General features: G+C 40.3%; 1 long non-coding RNA gene and 2 pseudogenes across 1 annotated transcript; 1 reads left to right on the forward strand and 2 right to left on the reverse strand.

The window, feature by feature from the left end:
- Nucleotides 1–1,505: 1,505 nt before the first annotated feature.
- On the reverse strand, nt 1,506–8,434 carry LOC110664459 (photosystem II repair protein PSB27-H1, chloroplastic-like; annotated as a pseudogene).
- Nucleotides 8,435–8,640: 206 nt separating this feature from the next.
- On the reverse strand, nt 8,641–10,211 carry LOC110664461 (histone-lysine N-methyltransferase ASHR2-like; annotated as a pseudogene).
- A 5,350-nt stretch (nt 10,212–15,561) lies between these two features.
- On the forward strand, nt 15,562–16,386 carry LOC131180208 (uncharacterized). The gene is made up of 2 exons (XR_009149020.1): nt 15,562–15,605; nt 16,169–16,386. It is a non-coding gene; the product is annotated as an uncharacterized LOC131180208 (long non-coding RNA).
- Nucleotides 16,387–23,063: the final 6,677 nt, after the last annotated feature.

The raw sequence follows: 23,063 nt of genomic DNA on the forward strand, positions 1-23,063 counted from the left end.
TATAAAATAAATTGGCATAAATTCTTAATTAGGAGGCTGACATGATTCACACTTACAGTTTATACACACATATCTCACATTTAATTCCTTGATGACTGATCTGGTCCTTTTGAATGACTATTTGACTATTTGTGATCAAGAGAATCTCTACTTTTAGTTAGAGTCCGTTATGATAATAAAGTCAGACATTAAATTTATTATTTAAAAACATTAAATTTTTTTTATTGTGGTTCATAAGTGTGATTCTATTCCTAGTTAAACTTTTATTATTATAATGATATCATAATTTAAATTTAGAAATAAGTTAAATAAGTTTCTATACTTAAAGGTGAGCGCAATTCTATTTAAATTGAAATAATCAATCAAATTGAACTGAATTAGAAATTTAATTTAATTTTTAAATAATTTAATTTAATTTTGATTTTTAAAAAATTAATTTAATCAGTTCAATTAAAAAAATAATTCAATTAAATCAAACTGAATCGATTTAAAATGATTTTGCATAATAAGTGGCACCTTTTTGTTTAGTGGTTAAGTTGTATGATATTGCTTTGATGTCTTATGATCAAATCCCACAAAACTTTCGATTTCTTTCTCAATTTTTTTTTAATTTATTTTGTAATATTTCTCTTATTAGTTGTGACCAGCTTCATATTTTGGATATTTCATTTGTTTTTTAGCAGGGGATTATTTTTGTGTTTTTAAGTTAATATTTCTCTTAATATAATTTAAATTGTCTAAAAAAAATTACGACAAACCGAATCGAATTATTTATGTTTGGTTCAATTCAATTTTAACTGTATTTTGATTTGATTTGATTTAAATTTTTAATTGGTTAGATTTATTTGATTTTTTAATTTTTCAAACTAACTAATGTATACTCTTATCTATACTTTGAGTTAAAATTAAATAAATTAAAATTAAATTTTAAGCTAAATAAATTATATACTTTCTAATTAAGATCAAATAAATTTTCACATAATAAAATATATTTTTCTTAATTTTAAATATAAAAAATTATGTATTATTTTTAATTAAAATAAAATTATAAAAAATTAAAAAACATGATGGATAAAATTATTTAATATTTTTTAATATTTTATTAAAAAAATAAAAAAAAATAATATTTTATTAAATAAAAACTTATTTAATTTTAATTAAAAATAAAAAATTTATTTAATTCAAAATATAATTTCAAATTTATTTGACGCAAGAAATTACTTTCCATTGTAATTTGGGCTTTAATATATAATGTTTTTAGTCTTCCTTTCGTTAATTTTGGGCTTCACCAAAATTTAAATATTCTGTGAGTAGAAAAAAAAGTTAATTAATTATATTATAATATTTTTAATTAAAATATATCAAATTGAATTCAAAATTAATTTTTAATATTTTCAACACACTTGATTTATTTGATTAAAAATGAACTCGATTCATTATGTAAACCCAGATTCAAACAAAGTAAAATTGGAATTGGTTAAAATATACAATCTGAAAACAAAAATCTATCTGCCCCTCTGTAATGCCTTCTCAGCAGTGTCCAACTCTTTCAAGAATCCTTGCCTTCCGCTTTGCAGGAATGGGAGCTGTAGGTCCAAAGCTAATATAATGCCCAGAAACAGCATTCAGTGCTGAATATATGTCGCAAGAGTTTTTGTGGTCACCTAGACGAGTTCTCACCGAAGAGGGAAAAGTGAGGAGTCGCCACTTTAATTTTTAGGTAAATTAAAGAAAACCATTTATAAAAGTAAATTAAAAAGGATCCACTTCGAAAACAGAGATTCTAGGTTCAGGGTCCGTTTACGGGTGGGGAAGGTGTTAGGCACCCCACCTCGTCCCTCAACGAGGGTAAGCAGATTTAACATTGTGCTCTTCATAAATTAAAGTTGGTAATTGGGAGGATTAGAGTGACGATGTTAATCCTTCGTATGGATAAAAGGAAAATTTGATATTCCACTATTCAGGGCTGCCCAAGAACATGAGCACATGAGATGACCCTTAGTGAGTAGGTGTCGAATAGCAAATTTTTGTTTAGGGGTCACTTTGTGTATTGAAGTTGTGGTATTTTAGTTTTGGTTTTAGTTAAGAGAATTCGGGTAAGGACTCTCTCCCGATCTCTTGAGGTGTTAATTTGAGTGGGAGATTTCGGATAAGAACTCTCCCCCGATCTCCACATATTTTATTAAGATTTTTTACTGAGAATCGGGTAAGAACTCTCCCCCGATCTCTTAAAATATTCCGTTTAAAGTTTAAGTGAAGGATCTCGGATAAAAACTCTTCTCCTATCTCTACATATTTTATTGAAATTTTGGACGAGAATCCGGTAAGAACTCTCCCCCGATCTCCTGAAGTATTCTGTTTAAAGCTTTTAGCGAAGGATCTCAGATAAGAACTCTCCTCCGATCTTCACATTTTATTAAAATTTTGGATGAGAATCGGGTAAGAACTCTCCCCCGATCTCCTGAAGTATTCTGTTTAAAGTTTTTAGTGAAGGATTTCGAATAAGAACTCTCCCCCGATCTCCACATTTTATTAAAATGTTGGATAAGAATCGGGTAAGAACTCTCCCTCGATCTCTTAAAGTATTCAGTTTAAAGCTTAAGTGAAGGATTTCAGATAAGAACTCTCCTCCGATCTCCACATATTTTATTAAGATTTTGGATAAGAATCGGATAAGAACTCTCCCCCGATCTCTTAAAGTATTCGGTTTAAAGTTTTAAGTGAAGGATCTCGGATAAGAACTCTCCTCCGATCTCCACATTTTATTAAAATGTTGGATGAGAATCGGGTAAGAACTCTCCCCCGATCTCTTAAAGTATTCATTAGAATTGCATATCGTAAGAACTTTGGACTAAGGATTCTGGTGACCGAGGGTATAAGAAACCCGTGCAAAGCTTTTCCTAACCCACTGGGCCTTATAACTAGAGAGTGGATGCAAGACCGAACTTCTCACCGATCTCCTATGTGATCGCCTTATCAAAACTCTTTGATTAGCGATATCTGATCTCTTTTGTCCCTAGTCCGGGATCCGATCTCATCTTAATTCCTGATCTATTGTATTTTCGCCTAGTTTCATTTTGAGGCCCGATCTCATAACTTGTTTATTTGACCTATTCTTATTTCTGATCTATTCAACCTTTTGCTACGCCTATCTTTTGTCACTTTTTATTCATTCAAGCCTGAAGCTCTCATGTTAAGATACTTCTACTTATATCTTTTAGATTATCTACAAGTTGTCCACGACCTGAATGTCTATTCTCGAAGGAAATGAAAACTAAGAGGAGATAAATAGAGTTTATGCATGAATAGAAAAAGAAGACCCGGGAAATAACTATTGGCCTGGATGATCGACTTTGAGATTTTAGTGCGACTGAATATAAAAGAAATTTCAAAAGAAAGCTGGAAAAAATAAACAAGGGTATTCGACAAAATAACAGTTTAGACGCTTACCTGTGAGAAGTTGAGGTGATGGATGGAATGACTCCAGAATCCACAAATCTTGCACAGGTGAAAGCTGGCAGTCGAAAGACTAGTACTTACTTGAAGTAACGGGAACCAGGTCGGAATGAAGTTGAGCTTGGAGAGTAATATACTGATATTAGGGCGGTGAGAATGAAATTGAACAAAGAAGATGGCCTTACAGAGCAATGAACAGGCACTGTAAATGAAAATCTCAGGGTTCAAAACTCCTTTGATGAAGATACTTAAGAAAACTAGTTTCTAAAGTTTCTTAACACTACAAAGCTCAGAATGGCAAAGTAGCAAGACTGAATCAAATTTCAGAGTCTTTCCACTATAATCACCACCACCTTTTTTGTCCGTCCCTTCTACAATATTGTATACAGATATTTATAGGGAACGGATGCCTATAATAAAGGGTTAGGATCTCACCAGGGGAGACAGAGGGTTCAGATTCAAAAGGACATAATCTGATGTCTGGGAATTAAAGAGAATCAAGATGGAAAGCTAGGATCCCGTTCAAAATATCCGTCCTTTCTTCTTTCAATCCAACGGCTCAGGGTCTTGCCATACAAGATAGATCCGAAGGCTGGGAATAAAAAGCGCCGAACCTGTCATCTGCTTTTTGATCCAAGGGCTCCGGATCCATCCTTACGATTATGATCAATGGTGGAGATTGAGATGTACAGGACTGCCATAACTATTTTAGCGTCTGTCAGCTAGGTGGGCGTTTCTGCAGATGAGGCGTGTGTTGAGGATCTGATTACGTCTGCAACGCTTCAACTAACTCGGCTCTAATGATGAAGAGAGTTGATTGAAAGCTATTTAATCTTTCTATGCTTTCCGATCTCTATTTCTTCGATCTCCCTATTATGACCCTCTCCTTTTTCGATCTCTCTCATATCGGGTCCCCCCCCTTATTTCCTGATCTCTCCTATTCTAGATTTTTCCTTTTTATTTGACTTGCCTTGGTCAAAGTAATTAATTCCTCAGCTAACGATGCATCTGCTTCGGTTTCTGTATGCAATAAATGCCCAGGCCCTATATATATGCCCCTATGGGAAATGCCCTTCACACTTCAATTTTCCTCCTCCAATTTTTTTAATGCTCCATTTCTCCAATTCTAGCTTCTCTGGTAACAATTTTGATTATGTTGGCTGATTTTGATCTTTTACCGACTATTTCCTTCACCCTTCACCTGAAAATTTATGACCCCGGTGATCAAAAAACCATAAAGACATCATCTGATGACAGCGAGGGAACCGGACTAATTTACCTATCAAGATTGAAAGTGACGATCGTGCCAATCTCGAATCGGTCTATCGGTATAATTGATGGACTAATTTCGAGCGAGAGGACTGCTAATTTCAATCTTAATATCGGTGACCACCTCTTGAAGTTCATTTGGCCCCCAACCACATCGGGCGTCCCGACTGCAGCTCGGTTCTGGTCGATGACATCGGCGATGACTCCGCTCATTTCTATGATAGTCATAGTCACCCTATCTGAGCTGCACATCTATCCAACACTTGTGGCTGGCTTTTTTATCAAACACATCTTTTGATTCAGCCACAAGACTAGGCTTTGACATAGGCCATTATCCGAAGTAGTCCTAAACTAGGTAAAATGTAGTGCTAATCTTTAGAGATCGCCCAAATGATGTAATCCGATCTTTGAAGATTCCCCTAATGATGTAATCCGATCTCTTGAGATCACCCAAATGATGTAATCTGATCTTTTGGAAATGAAATGAAATTTTATTTAAAGGTTTTTATTTTATTATTGCATTAGTTATTTTCCGATCTCTGATATGCATGTCCGATCTGATCCCTAGACGAATCGTCTTTCAATGATCCGTAGGTTTTGGAAGTTTGTTCAATCCGAAGACCTTAGTTAATCGATCTCATTTATTCGATTTTTATTATATTTCTGGAACCTTCTTGCGACGTGTCGAGAAAGCGGCCGGTTCCGCTAACCGATGTGTCGCTTAGGACTTCGCGAGTATTTAATGCTCAGACGGGTATAAATAGGGGAGAGGAGCGTCAGTCATTTCCTTATATCATTTGCAGAACCTCTCTTGTAATCCCAGTATTTTCTCTTGTTTTTACAAGTTTTTTCGGCACCGATCACATTCCAGTAAGGATTTTGATTCTTTTCTTGGCTAATTTCTTTTGTTTTCCTGAAAATGAGCAGCGCCGAGGGTCAAAGAGCTGCTAGCCCACCTTCCGTCCACATCTCGTGGATGTCGGATGGAGTTGAGGTGGTTAGGCCAAGTGGACGATTTGAACCTTTTGCAACCTCTGTCCCAGCCCACGGTCGGGCGACCTCATCCAAACAGGCCTCTACTTTGGGGAAAGAAAATCTTCCCGTGGATGAGTTGTCATCTGTCCTTTAAGAAACCGATCTGCAGTCCATTAGTCAAGAGTATAACCTCCGAACCGACTCTTTTAAGCTTATCCGATGCCATGGCGATCTCCGAGCCGATCATTTCTTTGAAGAAAATGATGTGATCATGGTGTATGAGAAGCAATTGAAGATTGGAGTTCGGTTTTCCTTGGACGATTTATTTAAGGCCGTTTTGAAGCTTCATCATGTAAGTATAGCCCAAGTGCACCCTAATTCATGGCGGATCCTGGTGGCTTTCAGAGGGTTATGCCGAGTCAAAAAGCTCGAGCCTACAGCAAAGGTTTCTCATCGAAAGGACGACGAGTACTGGTTCTTCTAAGTCAAGCCGCACTGTGGGCTTTTTACCGATCTCCCCTCTTCACTGAAGAATTGGAAGAACCGATTCTTTATATTGAGAAGCAAGATTTTGAATGGCTTCAAGGGTTTTCCACGCAGTTGGCAATACTTTGTCCCCTCGGTTCCAAAGGAGGCCGCCTTGAATAGAGACGAGGACACCATGGTAAAGGAATTGAAGGAGCAGGCGGCCACCCATAAGTATTCATGTTTAGATGCCGTAATGGCTGAATAAAAGTGGTGGCTTATGCAGATGATCACCAATGAAGATTATGAACTGCAGCTCTCTGACCTTGGACCTGGGATCAGTATAACCTAAATCTTTAACCTTCTGACTTAAGTGATCTCACTAACTTTTTTTCCTGTGCAGGTATGGCTAGAGGCGAAGGCGCGAAGGAGAGTCGTAAGCGAAAGAGAGAGGTCACCCGAAAAGTATGGGAAATGAAGATTGCTGCGGTATCCCAAACGCTAGGGTAGGACTCAGCAAAAGTGCCGAGCTCTTCGCCCTGTCCTTCGGAACAGCTGATCCTAGAGGTGGAAATCGCTCCTTCCCCTCCTTGACAAAAAAGACCGCTACCTCTGCTTGTTTCCTCAAGTGCGAAGGGAGGACCTTCTGAACCTACTGTAAGGACCCTTTCTCGTGGCTCCCAGGTCCTCATTCACTCTCTCGAGAAAAACCGCTCAATTCTGGGGAATCCTGGCTTAGCTAAGGTTTTGGGTGCCACCATATGCCTCCAGGATGACCGGAATAGGCTGACCCCTAATAGTATTGATAATCTCTTGGCTCAGATGATGAGTTTGAGCGTAGAAAGCCTGGTGAATCAACACATAATCAGGGAAAAGGCTCATCTCTTGAGGGTCGGATGAAATCCTATAAGGACAGGTTAGCCGAACTAGAGCATGAACTAGAAGAAGCTCGGGCCCTCCGAACTATCGATGTCATTCGCCTTACCGAAGAGATCAGAGTGAAAGAAGAAGAGGCCTTTACGAGGAAAGCTAGTGCTTATGTGAATGCACATGGCAATCTTCTGGCCGAGCTTGAAAGGCGTTACCCTAAGGAAGACTTCTTCTGGATGGTGGATCTTGCTCCTAAAGATGAAGAGGGGAGCGAGGAGGAGCCAGAGAGAGAGGGAGGGGATCAGGGAGCTAATAATGTACCTGCAGAGTAGGGTCAGGGAGATCCACTTGCTGACTGACTTGTATATATTTTATTTTGAAATGAATAAAAATCCTCTTTTGTTCAATTTCTTGATGAGATCAGAAAGCATCAAATTGTCTGAGTACTTAACTGATTGAACGTACTTGAATATTAAACTTGAATGCGACTATTAATCAGATTATAAGAGATAAAAAAAAAACATTACACGCAAATATGAGGTCGAACTAAGTCATGACCAAACACCGAGTAAAGCTTTAGAATATTAGAATTGGAAAGACTTGACATTGATTTGAATTCTTAAGATTGGAATCGTCATTAGACCGGATAGAAATCTTAACTTCATTTTAAGGAATATCTGGGGCATTCAAGTGAGAAGCTCGATCATAACATTAGCCAAATGAAATTCCACAATATTTATAAAGAGAGATCGTAGAATAACAGTAGGCAAGATTGGATGGTCCGAAGACCTGACATTGTTTCGAACTCATCTGATGAAGACCAAGAGATCGGAGAATAATCTAACTTAAGCTTGAGGTCGGTTTGTTCCAAGGGACGAGCTATCGGCAAGTTCAGAAAAGCTATTCGTGATTGGGGACATCGGTTGAGAGCGGATATGAAAGTTAAAAGTTTAAAAGCTTCTTGACTTCGGAGGTCAGCCAAAATATGGTGTCTACAATATATATCGCGAAAAGAAGCATGCCCTAGTAAAGCCTTCTCTCTTCTATACTTTGCCACCTAAGAATTTTATGTCTCTCTTAGGTCAACCACTGCCTCAGCTACATTAGGATCATTTTTGTCCATGTTGACGATGTTTCTCACCTTGTTGATAACTTCTTCCGTCTCCTTCATGTACTCTTCATCAGATGCAGCATGAGTTGAAGCTAAAGGGGATAGCAATACTAGAGTGAGTATACTAGTGGCTAAAGATAAGAAGTGGCGATGAAGAGGTTATTGCTGCTGCTGTTGTGCTGGCGATGGAGGTGGAGGACTAATGGTGGCGACAACGAAGGCTTTGGATCTGGTGGGAGAGAGAGGTGTAGGTTTGGAGGAAGAGGTTAGGAGTGTTGGTGACGCCATGGATTTTCACTTTATTGGCATAGAGAAGAAGAGAGTATTTTCTACAAAGGAGTAATGGAGGAGTTGGGGGGTGGCCAGGGCTTGTGCCACGAAGGCTTATCACCTTATCCTATTTATGGATTTTTGGATGAGACTCTACCCAACCATAGTTATTTATTTATTTATTTCTTTTTTTTTCTTTGCAAATTAAAAACAATCAAAACCAACTAGTGATCAGGTACGTGGTCCATGGAAAGCGGGCCTTTGTCCTCAGCATCAACACCAACAACATCGTCATTTTTTATGTTGCCATTGACATTACACTCCAAGACATTAGACGATTGCTTAGCATTTGACAGAAGCAAAGGAACCAGAGTGCCCCATTAATATTAAAATTACACATGTATCTCACGAAGAAATACGCGTGAGGAAAGTCCATCTCATCTCCAAAGGCTGACTCCTCCTCCCCTACCATTTATTTGTCACGATTATCCGCCATTGATTGATTCTCATCATCATCCCTTTTATTGTCTTCTTTACCCAACCAATTAGCTTCGACCTTGCACCGGTCACATTCACACGTAAATCCATAGTCCTCCAGCAATCTTTGTTGTCTCATGAAATAACTCAAATTGATAGGGAAATAGCTTAATTAAGCAAATCTCTTTCCCTTGGGGGACAATGTGAATCACCCGAATAATCACGTCAGTATTGCGATTTGGAAGATAAATTTTAACATCTGTCCCTGAACTTATCTAGTTGTAACATTACAGTCCCTTAACTTAAAAATGTAACATAAAACCCTATCAACTTTCATATTTTGTATAGTAAAATCCCTCTAATATCTAATTACCAGTTTTTCAGTTAGATGTTGATCTTGACCGTTCCAGCATGGAGTGTAGTCAGTATTTCTCTTTTCTTTCTCAAGCCATGTGTAAATTGAATCATTCTTTTCTATATAGACAAAATAAATTTTCACATATAGAGAGAATAATTTTACACTTTGCATAAGAAAGGAGAGAGAAATATTGACAAAACATAATGTGTGAGCTATTCACATCAGTTTCTAACTGAAAAATTAATAATTGAAAGTCAGAGAGATTTTACTGTGCAAAATTTAAAAGTTTAGGAGGTTTTATGTTACATTTTAAAGTTGAAAGACTGTAGTGTTACAACCATATAAGTTTAGGGACAATTATTAAAATTTATCTGCGATTTGGGAGGGATTGTTAATGTAGTCAACTATACAAACAGTTGGAAGGCTATCATGGTTTAAGAGGGAGGCCTTTGGGCATATGCCATAGGCCCGAGTTGTTCTCTGCCCGTAGTTCTCTTCTTCAAAATCCAAGTGCTGCATTATGCCGAAGGCATTGAGTTTACTTTGTCCTTGGCAAGTAGCGCCGAGGTGAGTTCCAAGGAGATGGGACTCCCTCTCCTTTGTAATTTTTTTTTTTATGAATGCAACAATTTTTTATAATTAAAACGTTAATTTTATGGCATAAAATTTGGATATGTTTTATGGACTCAAATTGTGACTCGACCCGAAAGTTTCGCGCTGCGACCTATTGGGATAAAAAGTGAGATCTGTGGTGGTAGCAGAGGGCACGAACCGATAGGGTTGAGACCAGTATAAATATTATAATATTCTACCCTTTTCGAAAGAGTTGTGAGATATTTGAGAAACACATTGGAGTTAGGATTTGAGAGTTCTGAGTGATTGTATCTTGCTCTTTTCATCATAGTGGAACTTTTTTTTCTTGTCTTACCTATGGATGTAGTCCTTATGGTTGAACCACATTAAATCCTTTGTTATTCTTCTTCTCTTTTTTATACTGTGTGATTGCATGATTTGTGTGTGTGCTTTAGATTTGCGTGCTTGTTATAACAAACTATTATCAGAGCTTTGTGCACAAAACCTAGGGTTTACAGATGGCATCGTCTTCAATGAAGTATGAGATAAGAAGTTTGATGGTGGATCGAGTTTCAGTCTATGAAAGATTAAAATTAAATCTTCCTTAATCCTACAAGGTCTATGGAAGGTAATCGAGAATAACTTTCTAGAAGGTATGAAAGAGGTGGAGAAGGCTGATCTAAAGGAGAGAGTCTTGAGTGCGATTTTCATTAGCGTAACTGATAATGTCCTACATGAGATTGTTGGTGAAAGCTCAGCGTCTGCGACATGGAAGAAATTAGAGGAGTTGTACTCTGCCAAATCGCTGACCAACTGCCTGTATCTGAAGAAAAGGTTTTAAAATCTGAGAATGAGAAAAGGTATGCCCATTAAAGAACATCTGGATGAATTCAATTCAATCATTATGGACCTGAAGAATATTAATATTGAGATTGAAAGTGAGGATCAGGCCCTTATTATGTTATGCTCTTTGCCACCCTCCTATGAGACTTTTATTGATACTCTGTTGTATGGGAAAGACAGTATTTCACTAGACGATATTAGTAATTCTCTAAAATCAAAGGAGCGAAAAAAGAAATTTCTAGATAATAGAGAAAGATTTGGGGGGGGGGAAGGTTTGGTGAGTAGGGGAAGAACACATTCAAGGGAGGGTTTTTCCATCAGGAAGAAATCTAAAGCCAAATCTAAGTCAATAATGAAAAAGGCTAACTGTTGTGAGTGTGGGGAGCAAGGTCACTACAGGAGAGACTGTCTCAAGTTGAAAAATAAAAAGGAAAAGTAACTAGAAAGTTCTGCGAATGTGGTTGACAGTTTATTGATTCTGATGGTGATGATAGTGCTGGAGAAATTTTATCCGTGAGTTCAGATCATAGATAAAATTCCTAAATTCTTGATACTAGTGCTACTTATAACATGTGTCCACACAGAAATTGGTTTGTCACTTACAAACAGATGAGTGGCAAGGTGTTTCTGGGCAATGACCGTGCATTATCTATTGAAGGAATTGATAAAATCATATTGATGATGTTTGATGGTATTGTCAGAACTATAGAGTGTTGGCATGTTCCAAGACTAAAGAGGAATCTGATTTCTCTTGGGACACTTGACTCTCATGGATTCAGATATCATGCAGAGAATGGAGTTCCAAAGTGTGCAAGGGCTCTATGGTACTCATGAAGAGCAATTTGGTTCAAGATTATATTTTCTTCAAGACAGTACAGTTTTAGGGGAAGCTGCAGTAGCATCTGAAAGCAATAATTAGAATCAGACTCAATTGTGGTATCTACGTCTTGGTCATATGAGTGAAAGAAGATTATCTATGTTAAGCAAGCATGATTTGTTGAACAAGCAGAAAATAGAATCTGTAGACTTTTGTGAATACTGTCTGTTTAGCAAACAGACTAGGGTGAAGTTCGATAAAAAGCCAGTGCACAAGACCAGAAGAACGGTGAATTATATCTATTCAGATCTATGGGGTCCTAACAAAATCCCTTCCAAGAGCGATGCCAGGTACTTCATGACTTTAATTGATGATTACTCTCAGATGGTATGGGTGTATTTTTTGAAAATAAAAGATGAGGCATTTTCAACTTAAGTAAAGTGGAAGACAATGATTGAGAAGCAGACAAAAAAGAAGGTCAAGCATCTTAGAACTGATAACGGGTTGAAATTTTACAATCGTGAGTTCGATGCATTCTGCAATAATGAAGGTATAGTGAGACATCCCACTTGTACAAGGACACCACAACAGAATAATATTGCAAAATGCATGAACAAAATGCTTTGTGACAAAGCACAAAGCATACTCTCACATTTAGGATTGAAAAAGGATTTCTGGGCTGAAGTAATTAATACAGCCTATTTTTTGGTTAATAGATCTCTATCTACAGCTATTGAGTGCAAAACTCCTTTTGAGATTTGGTTCGGTTTATTTGCTGATTACTCTCAACTGAGAGTGTTTGGTTGCCATGCTTATGCTTGTGTGAGAGATGGTAAGCTTGAGCCGAGGGCAAGAAAATGCATATTTCTAGGGTATGTATCTGGAGTGAAGGCTACAGGTTGTGATGCAATGATCCAAAGTCTCCAATACTAATTATCAACAAGGATATGACATTTAATGAGTCTGCTTCATTGGATAATTAGAGGGAAAAGTCAGTAGTAGAATCAGATCATGGTGTAAGAGAATAGGTGGAGCTTGATATTGATACTTTAGTAGTTCAGTCCAGTGATTCAGAGGATGAGGTGCAAGATCTTGATGAACAAGAGGATGCGCCTGAGCAATAGCAATAGGAACCATATAGTTTTGCAACTGGTAGACAGATTAGACCACCATAGAGATATGTATATGCAGATCTAGTTGCGTTTGCCTTATCAGTTGCTGAGACAGTTGATGTGCATGAACCCAACAATTATAGAGAAGCTATTTCTTGTTCAGATGCAGATCAGCGGGTCAGTGCTATGAGTGAAGAAATTGAATCTCTTCACAAGAATTAGACTTGGGAGCTTATAACATTGCCTAAGGGACAAAAACTAGTAGGTTACAAATGGGTGTTCAAGAAAAAGGAAGGCACTCCAGGGGTTGAAGCACCTTGATATAAGGCACGGTTGGTAGCAAAAGGCTTTACTCAGAGGGAAGGGATTAACTTTAATGAAGTATTTTCTCCAGTTGTGAAGCACAATTCTATCAGAGTCTTACTTGCTATGGTTGCTCTTTATGATCTAGAGCTTGAACAATTAGATGTGAAGACAACATTTTTGCACGGTGAGTTAGAGGAGCAAATTTATATGATTTAGCCTGAGGGATTTGTCATTCCAGGTATGGAAAACATATTTGCTTGCTTAAGAAATCTTTATATGGTCTGAAACAGTCTCCTAGGCAGTGGTACAAAAGATTTGATACATTCATGGTTCATAATGGCTTTAATCGTAGTTCATATGATAGTTGTATGTATCATAAGAAGCTTTCAGATGATTCCTTTGTTTATTTGCTATTGTATGTGAATGACATGCATATTGCTGCTAAAAGCATGTCACAAATTAACATTCTGAAAAAGCAGTTGAGTGATGAGTTTGAGATGAAGGATTTGGGTGCTGTAAAGAAGATATCGGGAAAGGAAATTACTAGGTCTAGAAGTGTTGGGAACCTTTTTTTGTCTCAATAGACCTATGTTGAGAAAGTGCTTAAGCGTTTCAACATGAATAATGCTAAGCCTGTGACTGTTCCGTTTACTACCCATTTCAAGTTATCTACAGACATGTCACCACAAACAGATGAGGAGATGGAGCACATGTCCAGTGTTTCCTATTCAAGTGCTATTGGTAGCATCATATATGCTATGATATGCACTCGACCTGACATTTCACAAGCAGTTAGTATTGTGAGTAGATGCATGGCGTGTCCTGGGAAAGAGCATTGGCAGGCAATGAAATGAATTTTGAGATATTTGAAAGGTACTATAGATGTTGGTCTAACATTTGACAGGGCCAAGATGAGTGATTTCGTTGTTGGCTATGTGGATTCAGATTTTGCAAGAGACTTAGACAAGAGGAGATCTTTGACAGGTTATTTGTTTACTCTTTCTGGAAGTGCTATTAGTTGGAAGGCAACATTGCAAGCTATAGTTGCTTTGTCTACCACAGAGGCTGAATATATAGCCTTAGCAGAGGCAATAAAAGAAGCTTTATAGTTACAAAGTTTGGTGGGTGATCTTGGGTTGATACAGAATGTAACACCCCAAAATTTTAAATTTATGAGCATTTTTGGTATTTTAATTTTATTTAAATTTTAGGAATTTTTTTGAGATTTTTCGGATTTTAAAAATCGGGTTCGATTTTTCGAAAATATAAACTTTGATGATTTTTAAAAATTAATTTAAAGACCACGTGGCAAAACTAAAAATATATTTGGAGTCTACGTATTTTTCTGAGTTTTCTGAAATTTTTTCGAAATTTTTGGACCTCGTTTTCGGTCCCGAGGCAGAGTAAAAATTCAAATTTTATATTCTGAATCGAACCGGCCGAATCAAACCGGACCGGATCGGACCGGTCGAATGGGACCGGTCTTCTTCTCTTTTTCTTCTCCCTCCCGCGCGCGTCGACCTTCTCCTCTTCTCTCTCTCTTTTCTCTCTCCTCCCTCCTCCCCTTGCCACGCCGCCGCCTCCCCTGCGTCCCCACCTTGCCGGCGCCCCACCTCGGCCGTCCCCCACGGCCGGCTACCGAACGCCGAAACGGCCTTAGAACGGACGCGCAATGGCGCGAATGTTGGACTTCTGGCCAAAATCCGCCGATCCGCCACCAATTGGACCGGTCTTGTGTCTAAAATCATCTACTCGACGAGAGCTTTCCATAGACACCAAGAACGCCAAATCCATAGAGCGGTTTGTCCAATTTTTGCTCGGAAGTTTTTAGCCCATTTCGACTTTTGGGCTAGATTTCTAAAACCGTGAATCCCACAAGAAAACCGAGGGTACCAAAGACGCTCCACTCGTCGAGAGCTTCGCGACATAAATTTCAAATTTTTCGACACCGCTTTTCTGGGTCCCACGAACTTCGCAGATTTTTCGAGCATTTAATGAGCTTAGAAAATTCTGAAAAATTTATGTACTAACCCCGTGTTATGGGCTTCGTAGGTATCCTCGATTCGCGGAAATTCGACATTGACTGGTGCGAAATTCGCCGACATGCACTGCTACTAAAAGTCTCCGAATTGCACCGAGGTTTTGGCTAGCCCCCCATTGTCAGACATCCTGAGCGCATTCCCGAAGTCGGAATTGGCGAAGGTAAACCCGAACCTTACTTTTTCGTAATTTTCTAGTGCTTAAATAGGATTAAAAATCCATAAAATATTCGTGGTAGCTTAGAAAATTATGATTCTTTTTGCAATAGCTTAGTAATATTGCTAAGGACCGCGGGGCAAAGTTTTAGAATTTTTTAGAGTTTATTTGGGCAGTTTTTGCAAAAATGGTCAATTATAAGGATTAAATTGAAATATTACATACTGTGATGGATGATTGATTTGATGGGCCCAGGAGGGGCTGTGTGATATGATTGAGCTATGGATATATGGATTGTAAATATAGAAGTGTGTTTTGAGCCATTTTGCAGGTTGGGTAGGTCCTAGGTATAGGGGAGACTCTGCCGGATTTTCGGCACGACTTAGGACGTATTGGTCTTTTTCTTGATTGTATTGAGTCAAATTTATTAAATTATTGTAATAAAATTGTCGTGAGTCGATGACCTTCTTCCTCCGCCCAGCCGCCACAGTGATTGTCGTCAAGTCTGTGAGTAAAATATTAATTTTAATTGTAATTTCACTATTATTATATGTTCAAGCATGCCCATGCATCACTTATGTGCATATATTTATGTAGTTAAACTCTAGGCACGATTTATGTTGCATTGATAACTGTTAAAGTGCCATGGATGTTGTTGTGGTAATTTGGAGCAGGGTGCGTGTGATGTGGTGTGGACTATGGATAGGACAGGTAGTCACGGCTTGAGTTCTTCGCTAGGACCCGATCCTTCGAGGGGTAGTCACGGCTTGAGTTCTTCACTGGGACCCTCGATTTGGTTTATTAAGCAAAAGTCCGGCTTGAGTTCTTCGCTGGCACCAGGTTGGATTTAAGAGAGCTGTATAGGGGATCAGCTCCCATATGTTATGATTGATGCTACAGGGTGCGTGAGTGCTCCAAATTACCTTTTTGATGTTATAATGTGAAAATGTTGTTGATGTTGCATTTCACTCTACAGGGTGCATTAGTTTTAGATAGTTATAGAGATTATGGTTAAAATTGATATTTTACTCTCTGAGTTGAACGCTCACTCTTGTTCAATATTTTTTCAGGCTACAGGAGGATTTTATTTTGGTTAACCTGTTTTTCTCCTTCGCAGGTTGTTTATCGATATTTGTGTAATTTTATTTACTCCTAGAATTTCCGCATGTGTTAGAAGTATTTATTTGATTATGGTCTGTAATATTATTATCATGTTGGACCTGTAAACGTATAATGATATGCATGTTTGATGGATTGGATGCGGGAGCTGAGCTCCCATTTATTTTTATGAGGATATGAGTATGTGGAGGGTGAGCTGAGCTCCCCAATTGAGTATTTATTATGTTTACAGGTCGGGTGAGTCGAAAACTCCCCGTTGGAAAGTCCATTTTATGGCCGGACTCTGTCTGTTTGTTTTCTTGATATTGGGCCCAAATGGGCCTTAGAGTTGGGTAAATGAATAGTTAAGGCTTACTACGGGCCTCGGGGGCTTTAGGCTGGCCCAGGTCCTAGTGCCGGTCCGGCCCATAGGTTGGGTCGTGACAAATGTGGTATCAGAGCTTAGGCTCTAGATTCTTAGGGAATGTTCATCTAAAGTGTTGGGAAGAGTCTACTAGGAGTCACATGCGGAAAAATAGGGTCCACATTCGTCTTGCATTCTCATCTTTGCTTCTAGTTTCTGCTTCATATATTGTGTGTAAATATGAGTCTATAGAGCTTTGTAATGAGTAATTTTGAATTTTGTGGGCTAATGCTACTGAATTTCAGGAAAATGCGTAGAAGCAGGAGAGCTGCCACTGCACCAGAACCAGATGTGCCTGACGAGGTGTCAGCACAAGATGAGGCGCCTGCCCCGAGGAGGCGGGGTAGGAGGCCTAGAGCTGCTCAAGTAGAAGAGCAGCTGCCCACAGTTCAGGAACAGTGTTTCATGGCACAGGGTCCCATGGACCCCATGGCAGCTACTCTAGCTGGTTTGCAGAGGACCATCGATATGATGGCGCAGTATATGGTCCACCCTCCACAGCAGCAGCAGTCCACTGTACCAAGAGGGGAATCTTACAAACAGATCATCAATTTCAAGAAATTGGTGCCTGGTACTTATGATGTGTCAGACGATGCATATCAATTTTTGGATTCTTGCAGACAGGCAGGAACAGAATTGCAGTTGACTGATGGAAGACTAATAGAGTGTATGCAGCATGTCATGGGGCCTATGCCTAGACAATGGATGAATGACTACGTGTTATCTCGGATGGAGGGTTTGTCGTGGACTCAGTTTGTGGAACTGTTCATCAACCGGTTTGTACCAGAAAGCTTTAGGGATCAAAAGCAGTGGGCCTTTGAGGCCTTAAGACAGAATGGCAGGTCTGTAGATGAATATGCTACTCTGCAATTTACGAATTGAGCAGGTATGCCCCTACAGCAGTTGCTACAGAAACTATGAAGGTGAAGAGGTTCCTAAAGGGGCTTGACAGGAGGTATGAAAACCTGGCCATGATGTCTGATCAGTCTTTTAATGTGGTAGTTGATCGAGCCAGACAGATAGAGATTAGCTATGCGGTGGATGACAGCGGAAGAGCAAAGAAAAACAGAGCAGAGGATTCTTCAGGTGTTCCCCACATGGGTACTTCGGATAGTGGGGGCCAGACTAATTACGGAGGAAGAAGCAGGAATAAGAGAAGTGGTTTCAAACACAAATCCTGAGGGTTCGCAACGAGTGCGGATCAGCATGGTCATAGTTCGGTACAAAGCGGCTTAGGTCCAGATCAGGATCCTCCTTGGCACCTTGTGCACAGTGTGGAAGAGGACATTCAGGACCTGGTCTGATGGGTTCAGGAGTATGCTTCAGGTGTAGCCAACCAGGTCACTTTGCTAGGGAATGCCCCGTGTTCAGCGAGCCACAGATGGGGTCACAGGGTTCTGTTGCGAATGTTCCTCGTCAGTTGTATCCGGGTGCTTCCAGCATGGCGGTGATCGATTCGGTATTTGCCGAGGACAAGGGGGACGTGGATTTGGAGGCAGATCAGAAGGTAGAAGTTAGTATCAGGGTTCTGCCACTCAGGGTAGGGGTCAAGCTCGGGTTTTCACCCTGACCCAGCAGGATGCTCAAGCTTCAAATGCAGTTGTGTCAGGTATTCTTCTGGTCTGTTCCTATGAGGCTCGTGTTTTGATAGATCCAGGTGCTACGCACTCATTTGTCTCCCCTGTGTTTGCCATGAGATTGGGTAGAAACCCTACAACCTTAGAATGTCCTTTGTCGGTAGCTACCCCACTTAGTGACAACATAGATGTATATATGGTTTTTCCGGGTAGCCCAGTAGTAGTGGATGGAAAGATCCTCCCAGCAGACTTGGTTCCTCTACCAGTGATTGATTTTGATGTAATTTTGGGGATGGACTGGTTGGCAACTCATTATGCCACTTTAGACTGCAGGAACAAAAAGGTGTATTTCCACATACCTGGTGTGGAAGAGTTTAGCTTTGATGGTGACAGGAGCGTGGTTCCATATAACTTGGTGTCAGCAATTAGTGCTAGAAAAATGTTGAGGCGTGGATGTCAAGGGTATTTAGCATTGGTGAGAGATACCTCTGTAGAAGGTGTCAGTATAGAAAATGTTCCTGTTGTCAGAGAATTTATGGATGTCTTCCCTGAAGAGCTTCCAGGGTTGCCACCAGAAAGGGGAATAGAGTTCTGCATTGATGTTGTGCAGGGTACAAACCCCATTTCAATGCCGCCTTACAGGATGGCACCAGCAGAATTGAAAGAGCTGAAGAAGCAACTACAGGAGCTTTTGGACAAGGGTTTCATACGCCCAAGCACTTCACCCTGGGGCGCTCCTGTGCTATTTGTAAGAAAGAAAGATGGGTCATTGAGGTTGTGTATTGACTACAGATAGCTGAACAAGGTGATTGTGAAGAACAAGTATCCACTTCCTCGGATCGATGATCTGTTTGATTAGCTCCAAGGAGCTAGATTCTTTTCTAAGATAGACCTGCGATCAGGCTACCATCAGTTGAGAATCAGGAATGAGAACGTGTCCAAAACGGCATTCAGGACGAGATATAGTCATTATGAGTTCTTGGTGATGTCTTTTGGACTCACTAATGCACCAGCAGCCTTCATGGACTTGATGAACAGGGTGTTCAAGCCATTTTTGGACCATTTTGTCATCATATTCATAGATGACATTTTGGTATACTCTCAGACCGAGGAAGAACACGTGTGGCACTTGAGGATGGTGTTGCAAACTTTGAGGGAGCACTAGCTATATGCTAAATTTTCGAAATGTGAATTTTGGCTAGAAAGCATCTCATTCTTGGGACACGTGGTTTGTAGTGACGGCATTCAAGTGGATCCCAAGAAAATTGAAGCTGTAACTGATTGGCTTAGGCCTACAACAGTCACTGAGGTGCAAAGTTTTCTGGGTTTAGCTGGCTACTATAGGCGTTTTGTACAAGATTTCTCCAGGATAGCGGCTCCCCTAACTAAGTTGACCAGGAAGAATGTTCCATTCATTTGGACAGATGACTGTGAGGTAAGTTTCCAGAAGCTTAAGGAGTGTCTAACCACTGCCCCTGTGTTGACACTACCTGTGAGTGGTGAAGGATACACCGTGTATTGTGACGCTTCCAGAGTTGGCCTAGGGTGTGTTTTGATGCAGAATGGAAAAGTAGTGGCTTATGCTTCCAAGCAGCTGAAGAGGCATGAGCAGAACTACCCCACCCATGATTTGGAAATGGCGGCTGTAGTCTTTGCACTTAAAATCTGGAGACACTACCTGTATGGTGAAGTGTGCGAGATATACACCGACCATAAGAGTTTGAAGTACATCTTCCAACAGAGGGATTTAAACTTGAGACAGAGGAGATGGATGGAGCTTCTGAAAGACTATGATTGCACCATCCAGTACCACCCTGGGAAGGCCAATATTGTAGCAGATGCTTTGAGCAGAAAATCTTCTGGCAGGTTGGCGCACATTTCAGTAGAGAAGAGACCATTGATTCAGGAGGTACATGAGTTGATGGATCAAGATTTAATCCTAGATCTTTCGGATGAGGGGTATTGTTGGCTCATTTTTCGGTGAGGCCGGACTTGAGGGACAGAGTTAGAGTTTCCCGGCCACGAGACCAACAATTGATGAAGATTATAGAAAGAGTACAGCAAGGTGAAGGTGGTGAGTTTGGATTTGCCAATGATGGCGCCCTAGTGCAAGGTTCTAGGATATGTGTGCCCGATGTGGACAATCTCAAAGATGAAATCATGCGAGAGGCACACTATACAGCATGATGTCCACCTGTGTTCCACCAAGATGTACCATGATGTGAAAGATAGCTCTTGGTGGAATGGTATGAAGAGTGACATAGCGGACTTTGTGTCCAAGTGCTTGACTTGTCGGAAGGTGAAGTTTGAACACTGAAACCGTCGTGAAGCTGCAAGAGCTCCCTATCCCAGAGTGGAAGTGGGAAATGATCACTATGGATTTTGTGACTGTGTTTCCTCATACCACGCGAGGATATTATTCGATATGGTTAATTGTAGACCGTTTAACAAAATCAGCTCACTTCTTTCCTGTGAAGACTACATATTCTGTAGCACAGTATGCGGCTCTACATTCGAGAAATAGTCGATTGCATGGAGTTCCGCTTCCATAATATCGGCAGAGGGCTGATTCACTTCTCGGTTTTGGAGAAAATTACAGAGGCACTTGGCACACAGTTGAACTTCATGATGACCTTCCACCCTCGAGCAGACGGACGATCGAAAGGACAATCCAAACACTGGAAGACATGCTTCGCATGAGTGTCTTGGATTTTGGAGGTCAATGGGATGAGCAACTAGCTTTGGTGGAGTTTGCCTACAACAACAGTTACCACTCCAGCATAGGGATGGCATCCTATGAGGCATTGTATGGAAGAAAGTGTAGGTCTCCTCTGTGTTGGGCGAGAAATGGGGAAGCGAAGGTGCATGATGTAGACCTAGTGCAAGATACTTGAGGTAGTTCCTTTAATCGAGGAACGATCAAGACGACTTTCGATGGCGTAAGAGTTATGCAGACCCCAGACGGAGGGATATGGAGTTTGCAGTGGGCGACTATGTATTCCTGAAGGTTTCTCCAATGAAGAGAGTCATGAGATTTGGAAAGAATGGCAAGTTGGCACCTCGGTATATCGGACCTTTTGAGGTTACTGATAGAGTTGGAGCAGTTGCCTACCGGTTGGAGCTACCACCCAACCTTTCTCACGTTCATCCCGTGTTTCACATCTCCATGCTCAGGAAATACATCCCAGATCCTTCTCATGTACTACAGCCGGATGTGATAGAGCTAAAAGAGAACTTGACATTTGAGGAGCAGCCTGTAGCCATAGTGGACTACCAAGTGAGGCAGCTGAGATCCAAACAGATCCCTATGGTTAAGGTTTTGTGGAGGAGTCAGTAAGTGGAAGAGTGCACCTGGGAGTCAGAACGGGACATACGTAGCAAGTACCCTTATTTGTTCAATGTATAATCATGTGCTTTATTCTGCCTTGTGTAAAAATTCGAGGACGAATTTTCTGTAAGGGGGGAAGAATGTAACACCCCAAAATTTTAAATTTTTGAGCATTTTTGGTATTTTAATTTTATTTAAATTTTAGGAATTTTTTTGAGATTTTTCGGATTTTAAAAATCGGGTTCGATTTTCCGAAAATATAAACTTTGATGATTTTTAAAAATTAATTTAAAGACCACGTGGCAAAACTAAAAATATATTTGGAGTCTACGTATTTTTCTGAGTTTTCTAGAAATTTTTCGGAATTTTTGGACCTCGTTTTCGGTCCCGAGGCAGAGTAAAAATTCAAATTTTGTATTCTGAATCGAACCGGCCGAATCGAACTGGACCGGATTGGACCGGTCGAATCGGACCGGTCTTCTTTTCTTTTTCTTCTCCCTCCTGCGCGCGTCGACCTTCTCCTCTTCTCTCTCTCTTTTCTCTCTCCTCCCTCCTCCCCTTGCCGCGCCGCCGCCTCCCCTGCGTCTCCACCTCGCCGGCGCCCCACCTCGGCCCTCCCCCATGGCCGGCCGCCGCCTGGAACGCCGAAAAACGGCCTTAGAACGGACGCGCAGCGCGCGCGCGACTGTTGGACTTCCCGACCAAAATCTGGCCGATCCGGCCACCAATTGGATCGAGTCTTGTGTCTAAAATCATCTACTCGGCGAGAGCTTTCCATAGACACCAAGAACGCCGAAATCCATAGAGCGGTTTGTCCAATTTTTGCTCGGGAAGTTTTTAGCCCATTTTGACTTTTGGGCTAGATTTCTCGAAAACCGTGAATCCCACGAGAAAACCGAGGGTACCAGCACGCTCCACTCATCGAGAGCTTCGCGGCGACATAATTTTCAAATTTTTTTGACACCGTTTTTCGGTGGGTCCCACGGAACTTCGCAGTGTTTTTCCAAGCATTTAATGAGCTTAGAAAATTCTGAAAAATTTATGTACTAACCCCCATGTTATGGGCTTCGTGTAGGTATCCTCGATTCGCGGAAATTCGACAGTTCATCGGGTCTGCGAAATTCTGCGATGCACTGCACGGAAAAGTCTCCGAATTGCACCGAGGTTTTGGCTAGCCCCCCATTGTCAGACGTCCCGAGCGCGTTCCCGAAGTCGGAATTGGCGAAGGTAAACCCGAACCTTACTTTTTCGTAATTTTCTAGTGCTTAAATAGGATTAAAAATCCATAAAATATTCGTGGTAGCTTAGAAAATTATGATTCTTTTTGCAATAGCTTAGTAATATTGCTAAGGACCGCGGGGCAAAGTTTTAGAATTTTTAGAGTTTATTTGGGCAGTTTTTGCAAAAATGGTCAATTATAAGGATTAAATTGAAATATTACATACTGTGATGTATGATTGATTTGATGGGCCCAGGAGGGGCTGTGTGATATGATTGAGCTGTGGATATATGGATTGTAAATATAGAAGTGTGTTTTG

The sequence above is a fragment of the Hevea brasiliensis genome, chromosome 5 (genome assembly GCF_030052815.1).
Source record: "Hevea brasiliensis isolate MT/VB/25A 57/8 chromosome 5, ASM3005281v1, whole genome shotgun sequence".
NCBI classification, from domain to species: Eukaryota; Viridiplantae; Streptophyta; class Magnoliopsida; order Malpighiales; family Euphorbiaceae; genus Hevea; species Hevea brasiliensis.